General features: G+C 38.6%; 1 protein-coding gene across 1 annotated transcript in view; it reads right to left on the bottom strand.

Annotated features, from left to right (window-relative positions):
- Positions 1–16,651, bottom strand: part of LOC106876540 (segment polarity protein dishevelled homolog DVL-3) — a 260,486-nt gene that overhangs the window by 223,842 nt on the left and 19,993 nt on the right. The gene's annotated exons all lie outside the window — the stretch shown is intronic.

Raw genomic sequence — 16,651 nt, 5'->3', positions numbered from 1 at the left:
AATACAGCACTTTGCAAATATCCCCTTCAGGTAAAACCACCAATAGAAGAGAATATGACCAAAGACTGCGTGTACTCCATCCCGTGCAGCTGTGGTAGGTTATACAAAGGCGAAACACTCTGCCCCCTCAAAATAAAGGTAGAGGAACATCGCAAAGCTGTGACACGAGGAGATAGTGATAAATCGGGTATAGCTGATCATGTATGGAAAAATGGAGACCACCTCCCCCTGTGGGATGAAGTTAAAATAATAGACAGAGAACACCACTGGAAAATACGAAAACTAACAGAAGCAGCACATATGCTAGGAGACAACAACCTCCTAAGCAGACCGAGTGCAGATATGAACAGCATATGGGAACCGGTATTAAGGAAGGATAGAAGAATATTAGATTTATAAGCCCTAAAAATTCACTCATAATTGCCCACGGAGCATATGGCATAGTGGTTAAGAGCATGGGCTACTAACCCCAAGATTCCGAGTTCAATTCCAAGCAGTGACCTGAACAATAATAATAATAATGATAATAATAATAACATAAAAAAATACCTTTGGAATGAGAACCTAGGTTCGAAATTTCCCCAAGACACCTGATGAAGGCTGGAGGGTATATCAGCCGAAACATTGTGTTAACAACAAACAAGATGAGGACAAATATCCGTCAAATGTAAATAATGTAAATAATGTACATAATTCCTCATCTCTTAAATATAGAACTGTACTGCATTATCCTATCTTCAGACTGGAAATCTGATCCAAACATATGGGAAAGGGTGCTGAAAAGTTCCTGGCTTTGAAGGTATCATGAAAGGCCTGGTTGAAGGCCCAGGCATCTGAGTTCTTTTACAGGGCTTAGAAAAACTGAAGGACCGCTGCAATAAGTGTGTGAATCTGAGAGGGGAATATTTTGAATAAAATCATAATTAACTGACCCTCCTGTATTTTCTGTTACTCAAAGCCAGGAACTTTTTAGCACCCCATTGCATACCTTCAACAGATTGAAGACTTGCTCTAAAAGCACCCACAGGCCAGGTGGTGGTATTAAAAATCAGGTGATAGATTAAGCTTACCATCCGAGAACAGGAATGGTCTATTCAAAGGGCTCCTGCACACTTACATCATCACTTTAACACTCACTTTTCCATGCACGCTCACATATATACACAAAAGGCTTCTTTCATTTGCCATTTACCAAATCCACTCACAAGGTTTTGGTCAGCTTGAGGCTATAGTAGAGGATAGAATTTGAGGTGGATTTTCTATAACTGGATGCCCTTCCTATCACCAATGCTCAGTTTCTGAGCAAAGTAATATTTCCCCAGAAGATTGGAAACAAAGGATGCCACTTGCCTGTTGGCGATACGTGATGTCAAGGCAAGGAGACAGTCACACACACACACAATCATATTTATACAAAAGGTTTCTTTCACTTTCCATCAACCAAATCTACTCACAAGGTCTTGGTCAGCCTGGGGGCTATATCAGATGACATAGGCTAAAGCGCAATGCAGTGAAACTGAACCCAAAACCATGAGATTAGGAAGCAAACTTCTGACTGCACAGCCACGCTTGCTTCAATTACAATCTACCATTTCCATTCACAAGGCTCAGAAGGAATTGTCTTGAGGCTATCAAAGAATACACTTTGCTAATAGGTGCTATGCGGTGGATTGAATCAGAAATCTTGAGATTAGAAAGCTAACTGCTTTACCACTCACTGATTTATTTGCCCATACAAGAATTTACCAAGGAATTCTTAAATTGGATTCCATAGAAATATCATTAGCTGTTTGATTTTCTAAATATAAAAGATACTTTGAAATCTAGATACAAAACCATGATTAATAATGCCAAAAATGAATCATATCTTATACACACACACTAACATGTATGTATGTATGTGTGTATTGAAACATACAGCCATAGGCTATAATTGATGACAGAAATATAAAATACTCACACACACACACACACACATATATAGATACATACTTGCATATGTATACACACACACACAAATATCATACATTTCTGCCGTTATCAGTAATAGTTCTATATCTATATTTCATATATACTCACATTTGTGTGCGTGTGTGTGATTATATACACACACACACACACACACATACATACATACATACATACATACAAACACACTGAGGTACAAATATGAAACAGATTGATAGTAATAAAATTACAGAAATTAATCAATTAATCTGTTTAATGTGACAGTAAATGAAACTTCTAATGAAGATTATTTATATATATTTACTTTAATCACCTAGGGGGAGGGCAAGAAAATAGGCATCATAGATAAACCATCCAGATATTCATTATTCATTAAGAGAATTGGTTGCAATTAAAACAGACTCTCCCTTCCCCGACCCCACACTCTCTCTCTCTCATTCAAACTCTTTATTTCTTTTGTGCTTTGACAAAGAAACCAGAATGGATATAATTCTGTTCTTTTATCTTGGTGAATTTTTTTTTTACCACTTAATAAAATTCAGAGTAACAATTTCAAGGAACGCTTAGATACCAAAAGCTGAGATAACAATCAAGATGTTTGAAATGTAATATTATTGAGAAATGCTTTGCATTCCAGAAGCAGAAGGAACATCCAATGAATGGGAGTGTTAGGAAATATTTTTTTAAAAAAAGGGAACTGTTGGGGAAAGACCGTGCAGATCACAAAACACTTCTGCCAATTGTTAAAAGATGAAGAATCAAGTGGTTTTGTTACAAAAAATGACATCATGATACCATAGCTCTTACAGTGCAAACAATAAGATCAAAGCCGTTAAACACATTACCATTTGGCTTCTCAGGCTTGGTGTATCTCAGACTCTATTATCCAATTTCATTTTTATTTTTTAAATGATATAAAGGAGGCTGAGGCAAATCTGACTGCTATTTCTAATAGATGAAGTGATGAGTTAAACCTTTAGCATTTTAAACAGGTCATATCTGGCCCTAATATTCTACCTGCTTTCTGTTCAAACTGGCCAGATCTGGCCTCTCCCACGAACCCTACAATATCATTCTAAAAATTTATTTACCTCATCAACATCTCAAAGCTACAAGATAATGCAGGATTAATCCAAAACTTGTGAATAAATAAGCTTTACTTTTGACAAAATAATGTGAAGAGTAAAGGGTTAAAGCAACAGTCACCAATCTTTTTGGCACCACAGACTGCTTTCATGCAAGATAATACCTTCCACAGATTGGGGCATCACACCCATAACAAAACACAACAAATTGCATAATATATACTTTAATTACTTTTTACCTTTTACTTGCTTCAGTCTTTAGGTTGTGTCCATGCTGGGGCACCACCTTGAGAAATTTTTAGTTGAATGAATCGACCCCTGTACTAATATTTTCTACTTTTTCCTTTTAAACCTGGAACTTATTTTATTGGACTCTTTTACTGAGCCACTAAGTTACAGGAACATAAACACAGACACAATCACACACACACACACATATATGACAGGCTTCTTTCAGTTTCCATCTACCAAATCCACTCACAAGACTCTGGTCAGCCCAAGGCTGTAGTAGAAGACACTTGCCCAAGGTGCCACGCAGTGGGACTGAACCCAGAACCATATGGTTAGGAGGCAAGCATCTTACCACACAGCCACTCCTATACAACAATATATATATATATATATATATATAACACATATCATCATCATTTAACATCTGCTTTCCATGCTGGTATGGGTTGGATGGTCTGACATGGAGCTGGCTAGCAGTGTGCTCTCCAGACTCCAACTGTCTGTTGTGGCATGATTTCTACAGGTGGATGCCCTTCCTAATGCCAAGCACTTAAAGTGTGCTTTTTACGTGCCACTAGCACAGGTGTGTTTACGCAGCACCATCATGAATGCGTTAACGCAGCATGGGCACTGGTACTTTTTAAGGGACACCTGCAAAGGACAAGCCTCTGTGTGTGGAAGACAGGGGTTTTACTTAGTTTGACGTACAGCAAATCACTACATCTCCCACATGTATTATATATTACATGTATAATACATGTGAAAGCGTAGTTAGTCATTAGGTTATTTAGCTCATGATGGTAAGGTCATGAGTTCAATTCCTGGTCGAACATTGTGTCCTTGAGCAAGACACTTCAATTCACATTGCTGCAGTTCACTCAGCTGGTAAAAATGAGTTGTACTTCTAATTCAAAAGGAAGGGCCAGCTTTGTCACATTCTGTGTCACGCTGAATCTTCCTGAGAGCTATATATGGTTCACGTGTCTACGGAGTGCTCAGCCACTTGCATGTTAATTTCACAACCAATGGAGTGCCAGCTGTAATACATATCATCATCGTCGTTTAACATCCTCCTTCTATGCTGGCATGGGTTGGATGGTTTGACAGGAGCTGGCCAGGCGGGAGCCTGCCCCATGCTTCTGCATCTGTTTTGGCATGGTTTTTACAGCTGCATGCCCTTCCTAACACCAACCACTTGACAGAGTGGGCTGAGTGCTTTTTACACAGCACTTACACAGGTGAGGTCAGTTTTGGCATGGTTTTTACAGCTGGATGCTCTTCCAAATGCCAAACACTTCACAGTTTGGACTGGGTGCTTTTTAAGTGGCACCTACCTGCACCAGCAGGGTCACTAAGTCACTTTGCAAGAAAGGAATTTTTGTGAGGGGAGGGGGACATTGGAGGAGGTGATCTTGTGTCAGATGATGAAAGGTCAGAGCGTGACATATATAATGCAAAAACACTTTGTAGACTGCAAGAGTCAATAAAATAGAAATAGAATTTTACAATTTAGCCTTTTGAGTGGCTTGGTGACTGAGGTGTTGGTCCACAGCCTGGTGGTTAGAGATCCTTAATTTAGAGGCTTATTAGGGCTCAAATCAGTTCTGGTACAATCTACCCATTTGTATGGATATAGTGCTTTTAAGTTTTGACACAGCAATTTCAGGGATGGGATAGCTCAATAAAATCAACCCCAATGCTCAACTGGTACTGATTTTATTAACCCAGAAAGGATCAAGAGCAAAGTTGACCTCGGCGGAATTTGAACTCAGAATATAAAGACAAATGAAATGCTACTAATAATTTTGTCTGGCATGCTAACTATTCTGCCAGCTCATCATCTTATTTGTATGGCTAAATTGACGAATATAATAATAGCTGTATGGATATATTGACTAAAACTGTCTGTGTATTTATGTACTTTAATAATAGAATTTCATTTGAAATAGTGGCAGATGTACTACTAGAGTAGTAAACAGCCAAAGCTCAGAAAACACTGTAGAAGTAATTGATGGCTTCTGTTGCCTAAGCAACCAAATCAGCTACAGGGGAGTGTATTCTGAAAGCATAGTAGCCAGAATAAGAACAGAGGAAAAAAAAAATTCAGGGAGTTATTATGATGACAAAGAGACCCTATCTCTGAGCAAAGGATTGATTGAGCAATGCTTATGTTGAAAGATTTTCTTTTGTTTTTTGGGGTTTTTTCAGTTTCCTTCTTAAGTCATACCAACTCATAAGGGCCAGTTTAACAGTTTTCATGACATATAAATCCCCCACCTGGATCAGACACTGGTCTGTCACAGGATAACTCATTTTTGCCAGCAATGTGAAATGAAGAGTTTTACTCAAGAACAAAATGCGTCGTCCAATCCAGGAATCGAAACCACAATCTTACGATCATGAATTCAACACTCCAACCACTAAGCCATGCACCCCCACTGTAGAAAGAATGCTGATATGAGTACTGAATGTAGAGGGCACGCAAAGACTGGGAAGAGACGAATCAGTAAGCATGCTCACCTGGACATGTGAGCAACCTGGTACAGATGAGTTGAAAGAAAAACTGTGAATAAGAGAAGTCAGATATTGTGTGTATGAGATGTACAACTTCGCTTGTACAGACATGCGATGCATATGAAAGATGTCATTATCTCTTGGACAGTACTGTCTGTCTTAGTCCTAACTTTGGGTCAGTTATCTGGATTCCATAGCTTATAAATGACCAAGATCACAACACTGGAATACCAGTCTGTTGCAGGGTTACAGCTAAGCAGACAGGACTAATTATGAATGAAGTCTTTTGCTCAAGTACACAACGTACCACCTGGTCTGGGAATTGAAACCATCATCTTGCAATCATGCCTGCAACACAGTAAACGCTAGGCTACCAGCCTTCTATGGAGGATGATAGCTGGGTTAAAAAAAAAAAAGATTAAGGATGATGATGGTTAGGTAAAAACAGCGGTGCCAGGAGACCTAAATAGAAGTTAGAGTGGTGAAAGCAGATCTCAGAATGTTGAACTTCACAAATGCGGTAACAAAAACAAAATGCTATTTTGGAGAGGACTTGTCCAACAAACGAAAACATAGAAAAGGAGATGGTCAAGACAAGATGGCACTTACTCTAGGTGCCACAGTCTTATGGTCATGCTGGAATGGCGCTTACCCTAGGTGTCACACAATGGGACTGATCCCAAACAACCTTATGGTCAGGCCAAGACAGCACTTGCCAAGGATATAGTAGAAAGCACTTACTCGCAGTGGCACACAGTGGGACTGAACCAAACCAGCATTATAGTCATGCCAAGAATGCACTTACCTTAGGACCCACAAACAGCCTTATGGACATGCCAAGGAGGCAATGGGACTGACGCCAAACAACCTTATGGTTATGACAAGACTATAGTAGAAGGCGTGCAGGTGCAATGGCCCAGTGGTTAGGGCAGCGGACTCGCGGTCATAGGATCGCGGTTTCGATTCCCAGACCGGGCATTGTGAGTGTTTATTGAGCGAAAACACCTAAAATTCCACGAGGCTCCGGCAGGGGATGGTGGCGAGCCTTGCTGTACTCTTTCACCACAACTTTCTCTCACTCTTATTTCCTGTTTCTGTTGTGCCTGTAATTCAAAGGGCCAGCCTTGTCACACTGCGTCACGCTGAATATCCCCGAGAACTACATTAAGGATACACATGTCTGTGGAGTGCTCAGCCACTTGCACGTTAATTTCACGAGTGGGCTGTTCGGTTGATCGGATCAACTGGAACCCTCGACGTCGTAAGCGACGGAGTGCCCACAACAATAGTAGAAGGCACTAACCCAAGGTGCTACAGTCAAGCCAACCCCAAAACAACTACACAGACATGAAGCAAACTTCTAAAGCACAAGAAATAAAAATTAAATAAAAAAAAAACTGGTGGTCATAATTGGAGCACTTTTTGATCTTAGGACTAATTCCATCAGGACAGACTTTGGACTAAACAATTGCAACAACTGCCAACAAATCAATGTATACGTGGATAATGACGGACCCTAGACGGTGAGAACCAGATGGTGGGTAGGGACTAGGGGTTACACGGTTGCTATGAATAATTCTGAATATGTATCCATGAATACAAAAAAAAAAAAAAAATGAAATTAATAATGAAAAAAAAAAATACAAATATGTTTATGATATTTATTTGTGCTGTGCAAACAATAAGGTTTTGTTTGTAAAAGAAAAATAACATTTATTCAACCTGTTTTTGTTTTTGGGTCCAAACCCCACCCCCACCCCCCCGCCTATCTGTTCAGTGAGTCAAGTCCGGAAAATGTATCAGGGGGATGGAGTGGTGGATAACAGTTTCACTGGGATTTTTTTTCCCTTAGTCCTGTCACTCAGCAAGGATTTGGAAGATAATACAATGAGTAGTGGCAGCAGCAGCAGACGTAGTAGCAGTAGTAGTAGTAGTACAAGTGGTGGTGATGGTGCTGGTGGTAGTAGTAGTAGTAGTGGTGGTTGTGGCGCTGGTGGTAGTAGTAGTAGTGGTGGTTGTGGTGCTGGTGGTAGTAGTAGTAGTAGTAGTAGTAGTAGTGGTGATAGTGGTGCTGGTGGTAGTAGTAGTAGTAGTGGTGGTGGTGGTGGTGGTGGACAGCAGCAACAGCCACACAGGAAGAAACATTCACAAACTTACTCATCCAACCAAACCAAAGAGTCAGATACGGAAATACTTGGTACAAAGATGCTGCTGCTGTTGATGGACATGTTGATAACCATAATGATGGTGGTGGTGGTGGTGATGGTAGTAAGGATGGAGAGGGTGTTTTTTTAATGATGATTGATGATAGCTGTGATGATGATGGTAGCGATGATAGCACTGATGATGCTGGTGATGATAGTGGTGAAAGTGGTAGTGGTGGTGGTGGCAGTTAATAAATTCAGTCCTGATATTAATTATGATGACTATGATAATGACAATGAATGATAGTGATGACAACGGCAGTGGCAGCATGGCAATGATGATGACGACAGCATTGATGATGAGGATGAGGATGATGATGATGATGATGATGATATTGGTAAATTCAGCAATGTTGACAATGACGATGATGATGATGATGATGACGATGACAATAATGATGATGATACGAGGACTGATAATTTCGGCAATGATAACGACAATGGCGGTAACAATGATGAGAATGATGATGATGACTGTTAATAATGATCACAAATAAAAAAAATATATCGCTTCACTTCACCACCACTGCCCCCTTCAAACCGACAATGGTAACAAAAAAACCTTTATATGGTCTCTCAATCTGCTGGAAATAGCAGCTAAATTTCCCTTGAATCTCATGCTACTTTCTTAAAAAAAGAGGTCGGTGGCACAAAAGCATGCTGAACGTGATTCCAGTTTTTACTAGAAAAAAATTGTCTTTGTGGCATTTTCATTGGAAAAAAAAAAATGTTAAGATATTAAACTGAAAAGGATGCAACAACTTGCGTTGCTTCCCTTGCACAGACTGTTTGTGCCGTCTGCCGCTGCTTGTCATCTCATGCTAATTCCAACAATAAAAGTCTGAAACCTATGATGTCAGGTAGCTTATATTAATTTTACGGAACATTAGAAGAACAAGCTTATGAAAAATAAGTAATATAGTTTCAACTTTGTTTCTATAATATTTAAGGGAAGCTTGCTTCCCTTGACCTGATATATATATGTGTGTGTGTATGTGTATAGTGAAAGTATTTTCTCACATTATAATAGAGATGTTATTGTTTCACTTTTGACCCATAATATTGAAATAGTGTAAGAGATAAGAGATTCCTCCATGCATTAGGCAAGAAGTTGAAAATTTTGGGGTACATAACACTGCATGGACCCTAAATTACAGGGACGTAAACACACCAACATTGGTTGTCAAGTAATTAGGGGGGGGGGACACAAAGACACACGCACGTAAATATATATATATATATATATATTTATTATCTTTATATATATATATATATATATATATATATATATATATATATATAGTAGAAGACATGTGATTGGAAAGCAAGTTTTTTACCATACAGCCATGCCTACACTTTGATGAAATTTAAATTTAAACCTAATCCTATTGTATTCACAGAAATTAAAACACAAGAGTAATTAGTTCTAACTTAGTTATAATTAAAAGGTGCAAGCATGGCCGTGTGGTTAAGAAGAACACCCTGCAACCACGTGGTTTCAAGTTCAGCCCCACTGCGTGGCACTTTGGCAAAGTGTCTTCAACAAAAGCTGCAGACTAACCAATGCCTTGTGAGTGAATGTTATAGATAGAAACTGTGTGGAAGCCCATGATTTCAGAGGAAAGGGTAAGTACTCAACTGATACTTGTTTTACTGACCCTGAGAGGACAAAAGGTTAAGTCAACCTTGGAGGAATTTGAACTCAGAATATAAAGACAGATGAAATAAAACCTTATTTTGGTAGAAATATCATGTAAAATGACGACAACAACAACAACAATAACAACAAACTCCTCTCCTCCCTGCCTCCTATTAACAAAAGCCAGACAGGGTTACAGTTACAAAAATGATTTTACAGACTTTCAAAGACAACCAAACATCGCTGCTACTGAATAAATTAAAATATGTTGAAATAACACATAAAAATCATTGAAACAAAGAAAGACACTACGACATGTCTTGTACTCAGTCACAATAGAATTTTTAATGAGATCCACTCGGAAACTTTTTGTGCATGTCTGTGTGTGTGTGTGTGTGTGTGTGTGTGTGTGTGTGTGTGTGTGTGTGTGTGTGTGTGTGTGTGTGTTAGTGTGTGTGCGCAGTGATGAGTAACCATCACACATTCATTGTACTAAGATGACAATGGCAACAACAACAACAACAGCAACAAAAAACTAGGCTACACCACAAAGTACTTGCTCTTGTCTCTGTAGAGTTTAGTTAAAGACAATTGGAGAGGCAGCAGTGGTTTTTTTTATTGTTGTATTTCACAATTCTATTACAGAAGACATGAGGACATAGTTCTGAATTAAAGACAATCAGTGATTAGAATAAATGAATAAATAAAATAAAATGAAAGAATGAATAAATAGAAGAAAAAAGATGGAATGGTAAGGAAATATGGACAGAAAGAAGGAATACAGAATGAGAAAAAAAAAGAGAAACAAATACAAAAAAGGAGAAAAATGAAAGAAAGTAAAGAGACAAAGAAGGAGAAGAAAAAAATGGGGGGAGGAGAATGAATGAAAGTAAGAAAGAAAGAAAAGGAGCAAAGACAAAAGAATGAAGAGAATGAAGGAAAATAAGAAAAAGTGAAAGATAAAGGAAGAAAGAATGAAAGAGATAAAAAAAAAAACTGCCACCAAGTTTCTCATCATTATCCTCAACCCCTGGACCAACACTGATTTAACCATTCAACAAAATAAGCACATGCTTAGTGTATCAAGGGAAGAATTGGGGCACGGATGACCCCATGGCAATGGAAACCTCTGGTGTTTATGGCCCCTGAACCAGACTCCTGCTCAACATCATCGGGGTAGAGATGACTGTCTACCAGTGTAACTCCCAACAGGTTTATGGTCAAGCCAGTCGCAGTGCAGACTTATGGCATTCTTGGCTCCAAGACCATATCCCAGCTCACCGCTATCGAGACAGAGATGGCTGTACACAAGTGCTACTAAGACAGGTTTATGGTCAAACATATGGCTGCTTGTCATCTCATGTTCCACTGTTTGCTTCCCACCTGCACAGATGTGGGTTCAGTCCCACTGCATGGCACCTTGGGCAAGTATATTTTACTACAGCCTCAAGTTGACCAAATCCTTGTGAGTGGATTTGGTAGACAGAAACTGAAAGAAACCCATTGTGTGTGTGTGTGTCAGTGTGTCCCACCACTGCTTGTGTGTTTACACCCCCATAACTTAGCAATTCAGCAAAAGTGACCAATAGAATAAGTACCCCCCCCACACACACACACACTTTTAGTCATCTGTTTCAGTGATGGTACACTGTCAGTCACCTTTGTAGCAATAATAAAGATCATCACTATTATCCATCCTGAGTTCAAATTCCGCTGGGGTCAATTTTGCCTTTCGTCCTTTTGGGGAGAATAAATTATGTACTAGTGAAACACTAAGGTCGATGTAATTGACTAGTCCCCTCCCCAAAAATGTCAGGCCTTGTTCTGTAAGCAGAAAGGATTATTATTATTATTATTATTATTATTATTATTATTATTAGATAGAGAGGTGAGTTCTTAACTTTTGTATACGATTGACACAATCCGTCACTAAGGTAAACATAGCTGATGAAATCCGTCACCACAGCCAACGTAATGACAAAAAGCGCAACCCGAAAGTAACTTATTTATTTGTGCTTTGAACAATATTTCGGCATCTCGTGTGCCTTCAACAGGTTCAAAATAAATGTCAGTCTAATTCATTTTTTTAGTTTATATATTGTTCAAAGCACAAATAAATAAGTTACTTTCGGGTTGCACTCTTTGTCATTAAGTTGGCCTTGGTGACGGATTACACGTCAGCCATGTTTACCTTAGTGATGGATTGTGGCAATCGTATTCAAAAGTTAAGAACTCACCTCTCTATCTATTATTATTATTATTATTATTACCATTATAGCATGCTGGACAAAAGTGCTTAGCAGCATTTCTTCTGGTTTTACATTCTGAGTTCAAATTCTGCCGAGGTTGACTTTGCCTTTCATCCTTTCAAGGTTGGTAAAATAAGTACCAGTTGAACACTGGGGGGGTCAATGTAATTGACTTCCCCTCCCCCTCCCCCAAAATTTCAGGACTTGTGCCTATAATAGAAAGGATTATTATTATTATCACTATTATTACAACGGCAAGTTGGCAGAATTGTTAGCCTGCCAGGTAAAATGCTTAGTGGCATTTTGTCCATCTTGACATTCTGAGTTCAAATTCCACCAAAGTCAACTTTATCTTTCATCCTTTCGGGGTCAATATAATACGTATCAGTTGAGCACTGGGGTTGATGTAATTGAGTTTCCCAGTCCCCAAAACTGCCAGTCTTCCACCAGAATTTGAAATCATCATTATCATTTTTATTATTGCAGAAGTAGGCATGGCTAAGTGGTTAAGAAGTTTGCTTCACATTTTTTCCTCTTTCTCTCTCAAAAATTTTAATAACATTTCCTAAGGACACTCCTTTTCAAGACAAAAAAAGAAACACGAACAATCTACCCTTATTTATATATGTTTCAGGAAATAACTGAGACCCATGTTAGATAAGGTTGATGGAGACATTCACTATAGGAAAAAGAGAGAGAGTAAAGAGTCTGTTTACACAATTAACATATGAAAAAAATGGTTAAAAAAGAGTCAAATTTGATCCTGCTTTACACTGTTTTATTTTAACATCTTTCTTGTTCCTTGTTTTAACAGAAATTTAAAATACTTTGTTAAATATATTCCACATGCTAGCATTGGTTTCTTGCATTTTTTATTTTGAATTTTTCTTATGGTTGTCATTAATTTATAATGTAGAGTCCTACCCACAATTAGAGAGAGGGGGAGGAAGAGAGGGGGAGGAAGAGTGACAGATTGACTAAAACACAAGGAAAGTGAGGTACAGGTAGACAGACAGGCAAAAACAATGAAATAGAGGAAGGGGGGGGGAGAAATAGACAGTGATAGTGAAACAGGAACAGAGAGGCATTTGAGACACTGAAAGAGAGGAACAGAGAGAGAGAGACAGACAGACAGAGACCATGAAACAGGAAGAGAGAGACAAAGACATCAAACATGATCACAAACATTAGAAATTCAGAGATTCAATAAAAATATTTAAACACACACACCCATGCATACACAGAGGCTCTGAATGCTAAAAGGTTAAAGAATACTGAAATTCAGAATCCAGTATAATTCTATTTTTAATCAATCCCCATCATCATTGCCATCACCATTTTAACACCTGATTTCCATAGTGGCATGGTTTGAATGGTATGACAGGAGCTGGAGAACCAGCAGACTATACAATGCTCTACTGTCAGCCATGGCATGGTTTCTGCAGATGGAGACCCTTCCTAACAGCAAACACTTTACAGAGTGTACTGAGTGCTTCTTATGTGACACCCACACCAGTGAGGGTCACCAAGTAACTCACAAGACTGGACCCTTCAACTGAGTGCGGATTAATATTGAGGTGAGCTGGCAGAAACGTTAGCGCACTGGGCGAAATGCTTAGTGATATATCGTCTGCCGTTATGTTGAGTTCAAATTCCGCCGAGATCGACTTTGCCTTTCATCCTTTCGGGGTCGATGAATTAAGTACCAGTTATGCACTGGGGTCGATGTAATTGACTTAATCACTTTATCTGTCCTTGTTTGTCCCCCCTGTGTTTAGCCCCTTGTGGGCAATAAAGAAAGAAATATTGAGAGGAATGGCCTTGTGCCAGGTGATGAGACGTTAAAGTATGATGGAGGGGCAGAGACAGATGTCTTGATATAGAGGAGATACATGGCCACCTCAGTTGAAAAAAAAAAGGAGAGGAAAGAGAGAGAGAGAGAGAGAGAGAGAGAGAGAGAGAGAAAGAAAGAAAGAGAAAGAGAGAAAGAGAGAGAGAGATCGTTTAATAAATTTCTCTCAATATGTGAATCTTCATTGCTGATTAAATTTATGCAAAAACTAAACAGGTTTTGAATCAAATGGTGAATGGTTGCTATTTCATTATTTTTTTTTTATTATTGACTATCTTAAGATGGCAAAGCTGGCAGAATGGTTAGCACGCTGGCCACAATGCTAAGCGGCATTTCTTCCAGCTCTTTACATGCTCAGTTCTAGTTCTGCAGAGGTCAATTTTACTTCCATCCTTTTGAGGTGGATAAAATAACTACCAGTTGAACACTGGGGGGTCCATGTAATCAACTAGCTCCTCTCGCAAAGTTTTAGGCCTAATGCCAATTCTAGGAAGAATTATTGGCTATTTAGCCTGTGATCAATGCAATAAATTCTTCTTAAGTCATCTGACTCTCAAAGTGATTGTTGAATAATTCAACATATGTGAAAAGCATTGTTGAAACATAATGAAATCTGGCTAAGTTTGGATAATTGAAGAAATATCAAAGAGAATAGTGGCGGGGGGGGGACACTCATAGCAGATAAATGAAACGATTGTCACATCAATACATATCAATAAATGAAAACAAAATAAAAAAAAAACAAAGATAGCTTGGACTGAATGGAAAATAAGTAAATTATATCTACATCATTGTTGTCTATGGAATAATTAATAAAATAATGCAGGCTGTTGTTGGTATATATGAATCTGGTTAAACTTGGCAAACTGGGGAATATCAAAGGGAATTGGAAAAATATCAAAAGGGAAAAGTCAAAAGATAGTCATGCTGATAACAGATCAATAAAAAAAAAGCTAAGTTGAGTTGGAAGAAATGTAAGTAAATTATGTATACTCAAAATATACAGTCAATTTAACCCTTTTGTTACAGGGGTGGCTTTATGGTTAGAAGCTTGCTTCCAAACTATGTAGTCTTGGGTTCAGTCCCACTGTATAGTACCTTGAGCAAGTGTCTTCTACTACAGGGGTTTTCAACCTTTTGACTTGCGGACCACTTTATATTTCAGGCTTTACCTTAGGGACCCCCTTATAAACGCTTATGAAATTTATACATAAATATTTGCTTAAAATAAGATATATTTTTACATTTATTTATTTAACAGTATTTAACAAATAGGTTTATTGTCAATTAAAAGATTTCGATTAAAAAACATATATAAAATCAAATTGCCCATAAAAAGTATTTGCTGCCTACGGACCCCCTTTCTTGTCCTTGCGGACCCCCTGCGGTCCGCGGACCACAGTTTGAAAACCCCTGTTCTACTATATCTCCAGGCTGACCAAAGCCTTGTGAGTGGATACGGTGGATGGGAGCTGAAAGAAGCCCATCATGTGCATATGTGTGAGTGTTTGTCCTCAACAATGGCTTAACAACCAGTGTTGGTTTGTTTACATCCCTGTAAATTAGCATAAATTCAGCAAAAGACTGATAGAATAAGTACCAGACTTAACCCTTTATAGCATTTGAACCAGCCATATCAGGCACAAAAACTCTACCTGTTTTATGTTCAAACTAGCCAGATCTGGCAGGTCACACCTACTCTACAATGTCATTCTAAGAATAAACAATCACATCATCAAAATCTCAATTCTACAAGATAATCCAAGATTAATTCAAAATAATGCGAATAAACAAGCAGCACATTTGACAAAGTAATATAAACACTAAAGGGTTAAAAAAAAATTAAGTACCGGGGTTAATCTATTCCACTAAAACCCTTCAAGGCAGTGCCTGGGCACAGTCACGATCTAACGACCAAAATAAGAGACAGAAGATATTTCTGCTGAGCTTCATTAGTTTTCATCATCATCATCGTTTAACGTCCGCTTTCCATGCTAGCATGGGTTGGACGATTTGACTGAGGACTGGTGAACCAGATAGCTACACGAGGTTCCAATCTGATTTGACAGAGTTTCTACAGCTGGATGCCCTTCCTAACGCCAACCACTCCGAGAGTGTAGTGGGTGCTTTTACGTGCCACCGGCACGAAGGCCAATCAGGCGGTACTGGCAATGACCACGCTCAAAATGGTCTATTTTACGTGCCACCTGCACAGGAGCCAGTCCAGCAGCACTGGCAATGATCTCGCTCGAATGACTTTTCACGTGCCACCAGCACAAGTGCCGGGAACGTGACACTGCGGCACGGTGGTGCCATCACGATTTCGCTTTCGCTTGCCCCAACAGGTATTGTTTCAATTAATTTGGGAAAATAAAGAATTTACTGTATCATTATTAAAGTTGGTGTTTAGAACATGGGTCAAACATTGAAATGTTTGATGGGAAGTTTTAATTTTGATTGTTTTAAACCAGGAAGCTTACATCATAGAATTCAGAGTGGTCCTGGGTGGGATGGTAACGAAAAGGCTAAGAAATAAAAGAAATTTTTAAAAAAAAAGAGTATTCAATAGAGGAAACGGAATATGAATAATTTAATTTGGTTAGCCAGATCAGACATAACGCTATTTAATACAAGTAGCAACTAGTGCAGCAACTTGATTTGCTAGTCAGCTATTTAGACTGGAAAATCACACAATAACAAATGATATGATGAGATACATGGTATCCAAGCAAAATGGCTGACTGAGAAAACATGCTACCAGTGCTTGTGGAAACTTCTTGATTGTTCATTTTTAGCTGACGTGTGTGTGTACAGGATCTAATCAAGACGTCTTACTTTTTGTATATAAAATTTTAGCTATGAATTATGTATATATATATATATATATATATATATATATATATATATAT

This window comes from Octopus bimaculoides, chromosome 26 (genome assembly GCF_001194135.2).
Source record: "Octopus bimaculoides isolate UCB-OBI-ISO-001 chromosome 26, ASM119413v2, whole genome shotgun sequence".
NCBI lineage: Eukaryota > Metazoa > Mollusca > Cephalopoda > Octopoda > Octopodidae > Octopus > Octopus bimaculoides.
The sequence above is the reverse complement of the archived record's forward strand: the minus strand, read 5'-3'. Positions and strand labels throughout refer to the sequence as shown.